At 39.3% G+C, this 13460-nt stretch overlaps 1 protein-coding gene across 10 annotated transcripts in view; it reads left to right on the top strand.

Moving 5' to 3' along the window:
• ZSWIM7 (zinc finger SWIM-type containing 7) overlaps positions 1–13460 on the top strand; it is a 301544-nt gene that overhangs the window by 18899 nt on the left and 269185 nt on the right. For 2 of the 10 annotated variants that reach the window (XM_044054516.1, XM_044054518.1), the window contains exon 3: positions 7818–7980. The exons of the other annotated variants lie outside the window; for them this stretch is intronic. The gene's annotated coding sequence lies outside the window, so the exon portion shown is untranslated. The remainder of the gene's footprint in view (positions 1–7817; positions 7981–13460) is intronic. 10 annotated transcript variants of the gene reach the window in all.

The following is a 13460-nucleotide window of genomic DNA, read 5'->3' as shown; positions in this document are numbered from 1 at the left end:
AGAGGTGTTTTTTCATTTTTGTTGTTTTAACTGTAGTGTACATGTCCCGGAGTGCCCAAGGGTTTGCTATAAAGTGGACATTGTCAAGAAGAGTATGTCCTTTTCTTCTGTAGGTGAAAAGACCTCTCAAGTTTGCCATGGTTCCCTTAAAGCCAGTACTCTTGCATGAGCTTAGATGTATCCAACAGGGATTTTACTGTGAAACTTGAGTGCCCAGAGAGTTACCCTACCCCCTCCTTATGTGAAAGTGAGCTGATAAAGCCACATCACTCTTCTCTTCCCCTGCACCACTTCCATTGGGCACCTGACCTGCTGTTTGCACTTTGGTCACAGAGCTTAATCCCTGTATTCCACTGGGCACCTGACCTGCTGTTTGCACTTTGGTCACAGAGCTTAATCCCTGTACACATTTGATGTGGTCAAGGCAATTGAAGACCTGTGGTGGAATATGTTTGCTCATTCTGTCTCCTTGTTGGGGTGAGTACACTTGTTACTGATAGTGTCAGTAAAGAACTGATCTATGTCAACCGATTTGAAGTACTGCTTAGAGTTCCAGTCTGTACTGTGTTTGTAAGCTGCATGTTCTCTTTTAAGTTCATAAGTTCTGGTGATTGTGTACTCTCAGCAATCTGGAAACTTGCACTTTGTTACAATTTTGTTTTCCTGTCAGTTACCTTTATCTTGAAATGTTAAGAAGGTACTGATGCCTTAACCTTCAGTAGTTTATTCTATAGTATGAGCATCATTTTTTTAGTATATTTACCCTGTTACAGGTATTGTGGATTGTCACAAATGTATTGGAGTGATGGGCAAGTTTTTTTTTTTTTTAAAGGAATCCCAGACAGTGTTGCTGTTTGTATTTCATCTTTATATGCAATGAGGATCTTGCCTCAAAGTTTGTAGTCAATTACTGTACAAACTCAGAACTAAAGTCTGTCTGTGTATATGATGCCCGTGCCATGGCCCAGCAATCAGGGAGCCTCAATCCTCACCATTAACACCAGTGAGGGCCGTCTCGTATAGAAGGAAAAGATAACAAATACACACAGTAAAGTGTAATTTCCCTTAAGAGCACACAGAGATCACAGTCAGTCCGGGGCTGGTCGCTCCCTTGCTCTCCAAGTCCCTAATAAGACTCCCCACTGGCACATATATAGGGTCCAGATCGCAGCCTAGTGGGCAAACTAAAACCTCCAGCACCCTCTCTGTCCAACCAGTGCTTCATGTCCCTGCCCAAGTAGCTGACACACACACACACACACACACACATACACACTTACCTTGAGAAGAGTTTATACAGCCACACAGACACTCCTGGGGAAGGCTGGCACAGGTTTTCCAGCTGTGCCCCTTTTTCCCCAGACTATACGGTAGTACCAGCTGCCACCACCCACTAATATTAATCAGCTACTCAAAGGCCCTTAAAAGGGTGTCCAGTTATTATTGTGCAATATTATCCAATTGGTAGTATAGCCCAGGGCTAATGCTATTGGAGTGGCTTTGTACAATTTTACCAAAGGCATGCAAGTACTCTAAAGAACTTAAATTGTCTCTACAAAAAACAGCCACAGTTGAAAGGGTTTAAAAATATTTGATAACAAATAGTCAAAACACAAGACAATGCTTTTTACTACACAGTGCTAGTCAAGAGTTCAGAAATCACAGAGAAATACTTAAAATAATTCAGTAGTACAGTTCTGACATCCCAGAAAAACACTTAGAAATAGCTAGAAACTAGAAAGATTAGACTAAGAGAAAACGCAAGTCTAAGATAAACTTACATATAGAGCAAGACGGTGCTGGTGAGTTGGATGGTCAAAACAAAAATACTTAATGCTCCTTGATTCTTTCTGTTTTTAAAATCACATTCCTGGTTCACATTGCATCATTCTTCAGACTTCCCTGGGTTCCCAGGCTAACAAACTACATTTATTTTCTTCACCTCTGGGAAGAAACCAGAGCAATAAAGGACATTTATGCATGAAAATTCTGGCCATTATCTCTGGCCTTAAAACAATAGGCATGATGCCTCACTCTAGACTTACTGGCTCCTGGTTTTAACATCAAAGGGTCACAACATGTTTTACTTGGTCAGTAGAGTGCACCGTTACATTTTTTTTCAATTCTACATGTAACACTATTTTTACCATTTAAGACACAAGCCTGTGGTTTACATTAATATTTACAGATGACAGAATTATCAACAAAATTCTGTCTGGCTAGGCTGGCAGCCTTCACCCAGTCTTCACAGTGTATTCTAAATAAGCTATGAGTGGCAATCCTTTTATTAATATCCCCATGGATAGTTTGAGATCAGTCAGTGTACATGAACAGAAAAAATAAATATACTTGCAGTGTAGGTCTTGTAAAGCTTTAAATAGGTTGCTTAAAATTATGGCATCCCTAGTACTTGTGCCCAAACAAGAACTTATCCAAGTTCCTCTCTTTGGCTTTGTGAAGTGTTTTCCTTGAAGGTCAGGCTGTTCTGAAGTGCAACTCCAAAGCCTTTCAGTATGGTTCACAGTAGCTGTAATCTCAATGCCTAGTAGTATTTGTGGTGCTGTCTTCTGATGGCCAGAAATTACTGCATAGGTGTGGTTGCCTACTGAATAACTTTTTCTATATAACTGTTTGTGCTGTAAGATGGCTGCTGGCTTGCTTTGAAATCGGCTCATGGTTGTAATTGGAAAACTAGGGAATGTAACTTGAAAAGAAATTGCCCTGTTGTCCTAAATGGAGCTTTGGATAGCTCCCATGTGCGGAAAGACCACTCAGATTAATATTTTGCCACGAGAACTCTGTTTCCTTCTCCTCAGCCAGTGAACTGTCCATCTGATTACTTAGTGATTGTAACTACATAGTCTTGAGCTTTCCATTATCCCATTGCATAGTATTCTATTGTACGCCTTAAATGTAAGCCACATTTGCTGATCTGTCATTATATATAAGGCTTTATTACCTAGCTCCCAAGTCGATAAGACTTGTAAAGATGTGCCTTTCCTGTTGGAAGGTATCTAGCATTTTTGTATATTGTTTAAATAAACAGTTTTACTATAGAATTGTTCTAAGTACTTCTCCATAATGGTAACCGTTTGAAATGTTGGGACCTGCTAGAGCAAGTCCTAAAGTACAGGGACTGAATGACCGAAAGAGTGGACTTAAATATACCAAGTCCGAATGACATTTCTGTAAATATTCCCGTTTCTCTGAGGTATGATGATCTTAGAGTTGGTATGTATAAGTTCGGCGGGGGGAGTGATTTTCGAGATGCACTTTTTTTCCCTGTGTTTCGGTCTTTTTTTTTAGTTTGGCAGCACTTTGGCAGTTCAAGTACTGACATTGCAATAGGGAACCGCCTGGAATAGAAGTTGAACTAACATATCTGTTATTTACTAACTCTGTTTTGCCTCCCTTACAAATTAAAAGGAAAATATCTGACCTTAGGCACTCCTCTGTTCTGAAGCAGCAAATTAAATAGCAGCTTAAGTGAATCTGTTAAAACATGCCCTTATTACAAAATATGGCATGTGGTCATTCAGTGTTCCTGCCATAATACCATCGGCTGACTTTTTTACTCGCATAAGTATTCAGTTGAGAACTCTTTACTTCTCTTTGGGTATTACAGGCGAGATTAAAGGCTGGCAGAACTGTATCAAAGTACAGAGCAGGTCTTGTAGGGCACCTCGGCCAAAGAATGCTATAGTTAGCAAGTGATGTGTGCTGCAAGTATTAGCAAATTTTATCTGGTGGTGTACAATTGTACAAGTTTAATACAGTAGAAATGCTGTGATTATATGATTGGTCAAAACAAGCATTGTTAACAATATAATATAACTACCACCAAATGCAGGAGCTAGGCAGACTTCCCAAATGCAGTTCTGCATGAATAAACTTAAAATAGCTAGTCAAAATGAATTGGGAGTGAGGTTTTCCTTATCTGTACTGTTTCTATGTGAATCACTTAACTTTATTTACCCACAGGGAGTGCAGATTTGGACAAAGGCAAGCTGTGCAACAAGAAAAACTGCAACCATGTTTTTCATTGACTTAAACTTAAACACACAAGAGAATTGTAACATCTATAATAGTTTGCCATTGAGATACACCCTGTAAAACTGCATTGACAGTGTAATGCACAAAATAGGCACTAAACATATACATACACTTCGTTGGCTCGACCTATAACTTCTGGAATGTTTTTCAGGTGCAGATTTTCTTCTCATTCCTTCTGTACCAAATTTCTTCTTCATGATGCAGCCCAGAGTAAGTTCTTGATCATTTTTTTATATTTAACTGCTTTAAAAAAAATATTAATACTGAAATCAATTAGCTGGATGTACTGGGGGGGAGGGGGGGTTGTTACACGATGCAGCCCTTATTGAAGTCAATCGATTAGTCTTCTGTTACTACTTCAGGATTGATGCCTTACACTTTGCAGAACAGAGTTGCTTACCATCCCACTATAAATTAAAAAGCTGCAAAAGCAATTAATCACACTGCTTACAGTAGTGATAAGGAATTAATGCAGCTTATAGAGGCATGCATTCATTGCACAGAAATCATTAACATTTTTGCCATTTCACAATAGAAGTAATGCTTAGTCGAGCTGTGAGTTATGCTGAAAAGAAGTACTCACTGCTGTGATTTGAGTATGCAGCTAAAAATTGTACACTGATAAGGTGGCAGCACCAGACAAAATGTGAATATTGCTAAAGGGCATATTCTTTAGCAAGTGAAGCATGCGTGTGTAAGCAGATTTATAATGCAGCAGTCACACAAGAGGTTTTGTACAGTAAGTCAGCAGTAGCATATAAAGAGCACTAAATTGCTAGGAAGTAGGGAGGATATTGGGTATTTAAAGGACAGTACTTAAGCAAAATTGAATATAAGTAGTCAGAAAGGAAAGTCAGTTGGTACAGTGCTCAGGTTGTAGTAGTAAGTAGGTGTGTTCATAAGATTGTATTTGGAAGATGCTACAGTACAGTGCCCAGCAAGTAGTGAAAGATTAAATACTTTGATCAAGTATGGAAATACAGGGAAAAGGGTATGTTTCTGGGAGATGAGGTGAAGTGAAGTGGTTTAGAGTGTGTGTTTTAATTACAAAACGGGTACTTAATGAAACTGACCAGTGGAAAAATTGAGGAACAAGGTCTTACAAGGTAGATGATGTAAGGATTTAGGATAATGCCATTTATTTTCTAGATTCCTTACTTCTCACGTTCTGAAAGTGTTTCATTGTTTCCTTTAAGCACACCCAAAGGGGGTGTGACTTGCAGTTTAGTTTCTCTGTCACAATCAAGTAGATATCCTTGAAGGATATCCCTATATCCCTTGTACTCCCCTGCTAGAATGAACATATTCTGTGAGGTTAGCTCAACTCGTTCAGGGAGAGAGGCAGCCTAGGCTTGCTTCAGTAGCAGTACTGAAAATCTGGTAAGTGGTGTTACTGTTTGGGAGATTTTTCATGCTGTTTTTGAAGTCCCCCATTGTGTAGCTGCTGAAGCAACTGCAGCGTAATTGAGGCCAAGGCATATTCCTCAACAGCAGTGTGATGATCACGGGCCCCGGACTCTGGTTGGGGAGAGCCCAAAAATACTAAGGTGGGTCTTCTAGACCTGGTAAATGAAGAAGGGGGGCTGTTGGCAGTTTGAATGTCAGCTTAAAACAATCTGGAGTGTACTATATTCATCCCCACATCCCTTGCTGCCAATTGCTATCTGATTTTGTAAGGTTCTGGAAAAAAGGTTGCATGATCTACTAGGTCCCCCTAAAACATACACTTGTATGGAAAATATCAACTGTCAGATTACTCAACTAATCCATTTTAGGTATTAGGGGAGCTGAAGCCTGTCCCAGTACTCAGTGGGCCAAGTACAAGACCGAGAAACAGTATGACCAAGGTACAGTCCATTGTAGGATGCATGCTTGTACACACACACACACACCTACAGTATTTCTTTGGGATGTGGGAAGAAACCTGAACATCAGGCGGAACCTATGCACATGTTCAGTATGTGGGAATAAAGTGGAACATTGGGCAAGAATCTCAGTGTGTATGTATACATATAATCCTTTAAGAAGACACTTCTTGGACGAAAATAAATTGCACCTTTCTAATTTCATTCCTTTAAATGTAGACTGCTTGCAGTTATAAATGTCACGATTCTCTGTTTACCATTAGTGTCAAATATGCATATCTTTTATTTTCAGAACTGATCAGTCTATTGATACCATTGTCATCTCAGATTAGAAACTGTGTTGTATTGAGCTGTGCATGTGATTGCAGGATCTTCATAAAAGTTATCCGCAGGCAGGTATAGAAAGCAAGTACATGTGCATAACTTGGTAATGAATTGACTTCAAAGCTGCATGCCTGACATCTGCTACTTCAAGATATGCTACATACTGGAAGTGAAGTCTGACTGCAAATATCATTGTGGAAGTGGTAGAGATAACATGGCTAGTAAGAAACCATCTATTGAGTTGTGTTCTGCACCCATCGAAATAATTGAGCAGTTTTCCTTTTGTTTAACAAATGGCTTTTTTTTTTTTTTAGAAAAGTAATATGGTATCATTGCAGTGTTATAACTGTATCCCCATTTGGAATACTTTTGCATCGTAGTTCAGCTGCAGAGGTCTAAGGATAAACCCTACAAACACATTTTGAAAATGATTTGGAGCCTAAACCTGTTGTAGTTGTATAAAGATTATTTTAATTATTGTAGCAAGAGGGCAGATGAAATGGTGATACAGAATGTAGCTGAACTGGAATAATATGCTGTGAACAGTGAATTTGTATGATGGACTTGGAGACTCATGACTGACCTTTCACAGCGAAGCTCATCAGAAAAAACTACTTGAATTATACTATTTCCAAAAGCATTCATTCAATACTGTTTAAATCGTGGAGAATGCACATGGAGATAGCATTTGGAGTATTAGCATTTGGAGTATTAGATGTATGTTGGTGTAGTGAAAAGTGATGAAGTAGAAATGCATTATCAAAAGGTAATGCGGTGGAGCAGTGGTAGCGTTTTTTGCCTCACAGCAAGAGGTTCTCCTGTTAGATTCTCAGCTGGAGCGCCTTCTTTGTAGAATCTGCATGTCCTCCACGGGGTCGAGTGGCGTTCGAAAGACATGCGTGAATGGGAGTGCCTTCGTTGAAGGTTGGGCTTCGGGCTGGCACCTCGGCACTGTAAAAATCTACTGCCAATCATTAGCAGACCAGAGTTCCGATGTGGCGACCCCTAAAAGGGAAACGCCGAAAGAAGAACAACAAAATCAAAAGGTAATTAGTAGAAACGCATTATATCCTTAACATGGTAAAAAAAATCTCCCACAACCAGGAAATTGTAAACCGGCTAAATGCCACTGCTCCAGAAAAGTGAGGAGATACAAAAATAGCATGTCCCTGTAAAGTACATTAGGGAAAATAACTGTATCTGCCTTAACTAGAAATTAAGTATTGAGACAGCTACAGGTGGTGCTGGGGTCTGTTTTGTTTAAATGAATGTTTTGAGCATCATTTCTTTAGAAATGTAGACTATTACTTCAAAGCTTCAAACTTGTACAGGTAAGACTTTTTTATTTTGGGCAAAGTAAATGGGTACAGTGTACTGTGAAAAGCAAATGGAATACTTGTCTCTATTCATGGTGAAGGATGATGGACCGCTTGTGGGGAGAACTGGTCAGAATAAACTGCTTTGTCATTTACTGTGATGCTTTATCAAATGGTGTGGTAAACCAACATGTATTATGCTTTCAGTGAGTGAAAGATCAAGTATGTGTGTATGCCTCAAAAACTGTTTTTCTTGCAGACAGAAAGCATCCCCAGACAAGGGAGCACGCACTTTGATTTGTTTGGAGCAGATACATATTCCATCATACTACTGGAGTAGACCATTTATGTTGGTTACTTATCAGTGATCACAAGTCTTTATATTAGACTTTACTTGCAGTGGTAACAGCAAGAATCCACAGGTAGGCTCTATTATTGTCATTGTATGCTCAACTGAGTTTTAACAGCTGTGGTAATGCAGATGAATTCTAAATAACTTCATCACCTGAAGTTTTGATTAAAACTGTAGAAGGACTGGTAGAGTTTTGTGAATGCTTTGATTAAGGAACGTTCCCAGGACATTCTTGATAAAGCTGAAATGATGGTATGCTTGACAAAAATGGAAAAGGAACAGTCTATATTTCTCTTGTTTTGTTATGAAACACAGTTGCAAAATTAGTGAAAGAGTGATTGAACATGTTGTGCAAAAGGCATGTGAGTTTTGGTGAGCAGATGTTGTGCCCTGATGGAGAGTTAGCCTTTTAGTGGAACTGAGAAGAAATGTGTTGGAGTATCTTGACAGGTAACCCTGATATTGTCAGAATGAAAGAACTGACAAGAAAAGTAGCTTTGTGAAAGAAACTAGACGAGAACATTTTCCACTTTGTAAGGAATGTTTGCCATGCTAGATGGGGCAACAAATGCTTGACAAGAACTGTTAAACCCGTGGAAACTTTCAGGTGGATGCTGGAAGAGATTTCCTACTGAGAATGCTTTGACTGATTGTAGTGGATGCATATCTAAAATAGAAGTATTTGTACAACAGAAGAAACTGTTCTGTTTATGTTTTAATTAAACACATTGCCATTTACAGTGGAGTCCAGTTTGTACTGGGGAAGATTTTTGTTTCATTATGCAAAATGGAATAATCCATTCCACTAGTTTCAGGACATCAGGCAGCCAGTGGCTAAGCTGAGAGGATGCTCCAGACTAGTATGGAGGAGTTACCAGATCACTGTGTTGGAAACCATGGATAATATTTTTCTAATTTATATATTTGGTAACCGGGAAAATTTGACCAGGCAACAAAAGCCCATTTTCAGCGTAGGCCCAGGGAGGAAATCTCCAATACAAAACACAAATTCAGAAGTTTTAAAAGAATTACTAATAAGAAATATAAATTTAAAAATAAAGTATGAGCACAAATAATATGCATCATGGAGATAAAAATAGTAAAGGCCTTTGTATGTTTATATAATGATTCAACAAATAGCTGAGAGACATGAGTACTTCAGTATCTTACAGTAGGCGTTAATATTAGTGCTTGTTAGCTACATTATGGAAAAAGGTTCAGAGATGAAGTGAGGAGAAAGAAAAAAAATGTCACTGTAATAAATATAGCAGGGGGATATAGATTGATTAGTAAAGGTAAATAATAGGACAGGTAAAAGGTAATGAGATGAAGAGGCAGCAAGAGGAAAAGTAAGGTGGGTAGGAGGGGGTTGAAAGAGATGGTGGAGATGAAATATAAGCTATGTAAACAGGAGTTTGATAGTGCAGAGGGGGAATGAGGAAGTAACTGAGGTTAGAATGGGTAGTATCAGGTGAAAGGAAATGAAGCGGAGTTTTAAGGTAGGTGAAAAGGGAGTTTGGGGAGAAACATAGGAGAAGGTCTGGAATGGGTACAGATGAAACAGAACTTCTCCAGGCTGCACTGTAGGAGAGAGTGCAGCAGAGTTATTCTCCAGCAGACATATGAGCCAGACTAGACCTCATGAAACCAAGCTTTAGTGAAATTGTTGAAAACAGTACTTCTCAGCTCTAGCATAACAATCATGATGGGAAAACTGGCAAAGACAATTTACCACATCTCCAGCATACCATTGAGGAAGCTGCAAAGTGCATTCAAGAAACATATTTTGGAAAAACCGTCCAGATTTCTGTTGTTCAAGGAATTAATTCATTGCATATCCTCATTCTAACCTCTTGAGGAGCTAGACCACCTTTGGCTATGGACTCTCTTAACAGGTATATAAGACAGTGACTGATATGCCATATGTGGAGAATGATGCCTCTTCTAATCAAGACTTTTTCTTTGACTCTGACTAAGATACTAACTTATAGAACTGTTGAACCATTGACTAACATTTCCAGCTGTTGTACTGAACATACATTTGGACTTGCTTTGCTTTATTGAACTAGTCACCTCATCCAATGAACTCCTTGGATTTGGTGCATAAAGTGATATCCAGTCCAAGATAAGTATTTGCTGAAATCATTAACTTGTGTTTTAGAAGGTTGATAAGTAGTTATTACTAAGGGAATACTTGGTTTAAAGATTCAGTATGAAGTGATTGACAAGTAGTAATTTTAGGGGGTTTCCGTTTATTTCATTTATATGCATTGTTCAGTAAAGTTGCTAATTAAGTGATCTTGTCGCAGGTGATTGATGATCAGCATTTACAATGCTAGGCTGTTCAGGTTGTTTCCTGCTTATGAAACAACAGTTGTCAAGCTCATAAAAGTTCTGTCTTCCCCCATTATCTTCACCCTGACTACTGATTGGCTAATCCCCATGAGGGGAAATCCCACAGTCATAGCGAGTTTTCTTCAGTAGTTTGCTATCTGAAGAAGGAGCATATTTCACTCTGAAGAGGATCAGTGATTGGCTAAGAGTTCAGTTTTGGGCAGACCTGTCCCAATCATTGCCCATGTAACAAAAATATAATTTAATCTAATTTTTAGTAGTTAAACAAACGAACAAAAAAAGTATTTCCTTTTTAAGAAACTCAGGTTTTATTTTACAGTATCAGAATTTTCCTGTCTAGGACAGCTATTTTTAGCTGGGAGCTAATTCCGTGAAAACAAATTGTGTACCACTTGTGTAAACATTGTGTTTTGTCAGACAGAAAAGTTTATGGAGGAACAAGTGGGAATTTGTGTTAGTATAATGATTATGCTCACTTCCTGACAAACTACCTGAGATTTTGTTTGTGTGTGTGTGCAAGTGTTTGAACAGTACTGACAAGATTTTTCTTTTACTTTTTATAAGTTAAAGGATTGGGGGGGGTGTAAGTGTGCATCGTGTCAGCACACAGTGACAGTTTTACCTTTTGACAGACTTGCTCCCTCTTCTCAAACAGATGCCCTACGTAGACAGTCTCAAACTCCAGCTTTACTCCGTCGCATATCGCCTACTCAGAGGTGATCTCTGCCTAACATACAAAGCTACGTCAAACCCAGAACTGTTGGACATGCTTCACTTAAAGAAATCCCAATCCCTCCGAGCTACACACTCTAGGGACCTAAATCTTGTCACCACAGTAAACGGAACATGCTGGAGGGATAGATTCCTGTCCCAGAGACTTCCCATACTCTGGAATAAACTACCTATCTATATCAAACAAAGCTCCTCATTAGCACTCTTCAAGAAAAATCTTGATGATTGGATGGGAAATAGGAAATTCACCCCGGGGATCACCTCTGTGGCTCTGCTCGACAATGGCACAGGAAAATAATTTTCTTGGGTGGCAAAAGCCAGGGTACCTTTTTGGCTGGGCTTGTATAGGCCCCAGGGCCGATAGCCTAGTATCTACCTATGAACCTGTGTTACGGCTTTTAGTGCTTCTTCCCTGATTACAGCACTGATACTCTCACTGGTCTGGATGGCTCTTCTACTGCAGTCCCTAGGAAAAATCCTTTACCAAGGAGTCTTTGCCATTGTCATGGACATAGTTTCAGCCTCCGCTGATAATGGGTGAACCTACAGTGGCCAGTGGTTATTCTTAAGATCACTCCCTTACCTCTCCAGCTTCCTCTGTTAGTCATTTCAACCAGCATGAACCAGGGTCAGCGATGTCCACTTTGGCTGTTCCAGTACCCCATAAATGTGTGAGGGAACTATGTTATTTTGGTAAGGGAGACACCCATGGAGATTCTTCTCAGGGTAACCAAGGCAAGCAATCATTAGACTGCAGACATCCCTTCTTTGAGTCTGTCCTGTTCTGCTGGAATTCCTATCAAGAAAAAAATATTAACGGTAATAACGTCATCATAAGAACAATCTTTAAAGATGACTTCCTTACATTTGCTAGACAGACATTTATAGGCAGTGAATCCTCTTACACAGAAGCCTTTGCAAATGGGCATTCGCTGTAAAGTTATTTTTGAGGAAACAAGGTATGATGATTCTGATTTTGACAGAGATGGGGCTTCTTCAGATTCCCAAGCCCAAATCTCGGATTGTGAGGAAAAACACTTTATAGTCTCATATGGAGGAATTTCCTTTTAATCAGACCACTGCCAGGATGAAGAAACTGCGGGGATATTGTAATATGTTGCAAATGGGTACACCTCTTCCATCCCTCCTATACCTCCAGCCCTTGAGGATGTGTTAAATGCTGTTTATACGTAACTCATCCCGATGCTCATCAGTCAATTAAAAAAAATGCAGATAAGGTGTTAAGTACCTCAGGCTAATAAATGACTTTTCTTTCACCTTAGGTTTGATCTGGCCGGTACTCTATACAAATGCTTTCCCTGGTGATAAGGAAGGTAAAATGTTGGACCATATAGCTAAAAGAATTCTTTTTACACTTTAGCCTTCAAAATTGCCTCATAGGCTTGTATATGGAAATTTATGTTCCGTCATATGGACATCTTGAGGGAATTGGCTTCCATTCTTTCTAAAGAACAAAATTATTTTTTGAACCAAACTATTTCTACCCTTTCTCAGGTATCTAAACATGATTTGAAGAGTGCGTTTGTTTCAGCAGGTAATATGTCTAGGGCCACTGCTACAGCATTGAGAATATATGCTTGGGTATGTAACCAAATGTTTGCTGATGGGGTAAAGTCTAAAATCTTGGATTTATCTTTAGATTCTTCTGATTTCCAGGATCTCAACAATTTGATGAGAGTGAGAAATTAATTTGGGGAGTTTGTAACCCAATACCAATGTTGTAGGTTTCCCTTTTACACAGAAAGCCAAATAAACAAAATCAGTCTCTGTCTGCCATCAAAATTAAAAAAAAGAGCTGGATGGAGGGTAACAATAACAAAAACATGGATCTTCAGAAGAAGAGGAGACAGACCAACAATGCAGAATGACTATGCCAGAATTCCTTACCCTCTTCGCTCTTCCACCGGTCAGTGTCTCCTACAAATTTGTCAAAAAAATAAATAATCCCTCAGCACCACCCCCCCCAAGCAAAAGATTGTTTTGGATTGCTGGGTATTAAAAGTAGTACAGGAGGGTTACAGATGTTACTGGATTAAAAAAATCCTTTTTAGGGGAGTCCCTCCCCACCCTCCAAACCAAACAGAATTGTTTTCTCAGGGTCTTCAGTTTTTACACACCCAGGGAATTGTATGCCTTTTAAGTCAAAGGGGCTAAGGCTTCTACTCCAGAATGTTTAGGATACCAAAGAAAGGGGCCTCTTGGAGACCTGTAGTAGATCTTCCATTTCTAAATCTGTATGCAAAAGTTCTAAAGTTCAAAATGTTGATGCTGCAGAACCTGTTACTGTTCATTTCTTACGAGTCACTTAACTCCCTACTCACATGTTGTATTCTACGTCTTTGTTGCATCTTTGTCACACCTTACATAAATGTAAGGTCCCTGGTGCCTCCCCCAGTAGTTGTGCATGGTGCTGTAAGCCTCAGTCCCTACACATTAGTCACC

The sequence above is a fragment of the Protopterus annectens genome, chromosome 13.part0, assembly GCF_019279795.1.
Source record: "Protopterus annectens isolate FY-2018-M chromosome 13.part0, PAN1.0, whole genome shotgun sequence".
Lineage (NCBI taxonomy): Eukaryota > Metazoa > Chordata > Ceratodontiformes > Protopteridae > Protopterus > Protopterus annectens.
Note: the sequence above shows the minus strand (reverse complement) of the source record. Positions and strands in the feature narration are given on the sequence as shown.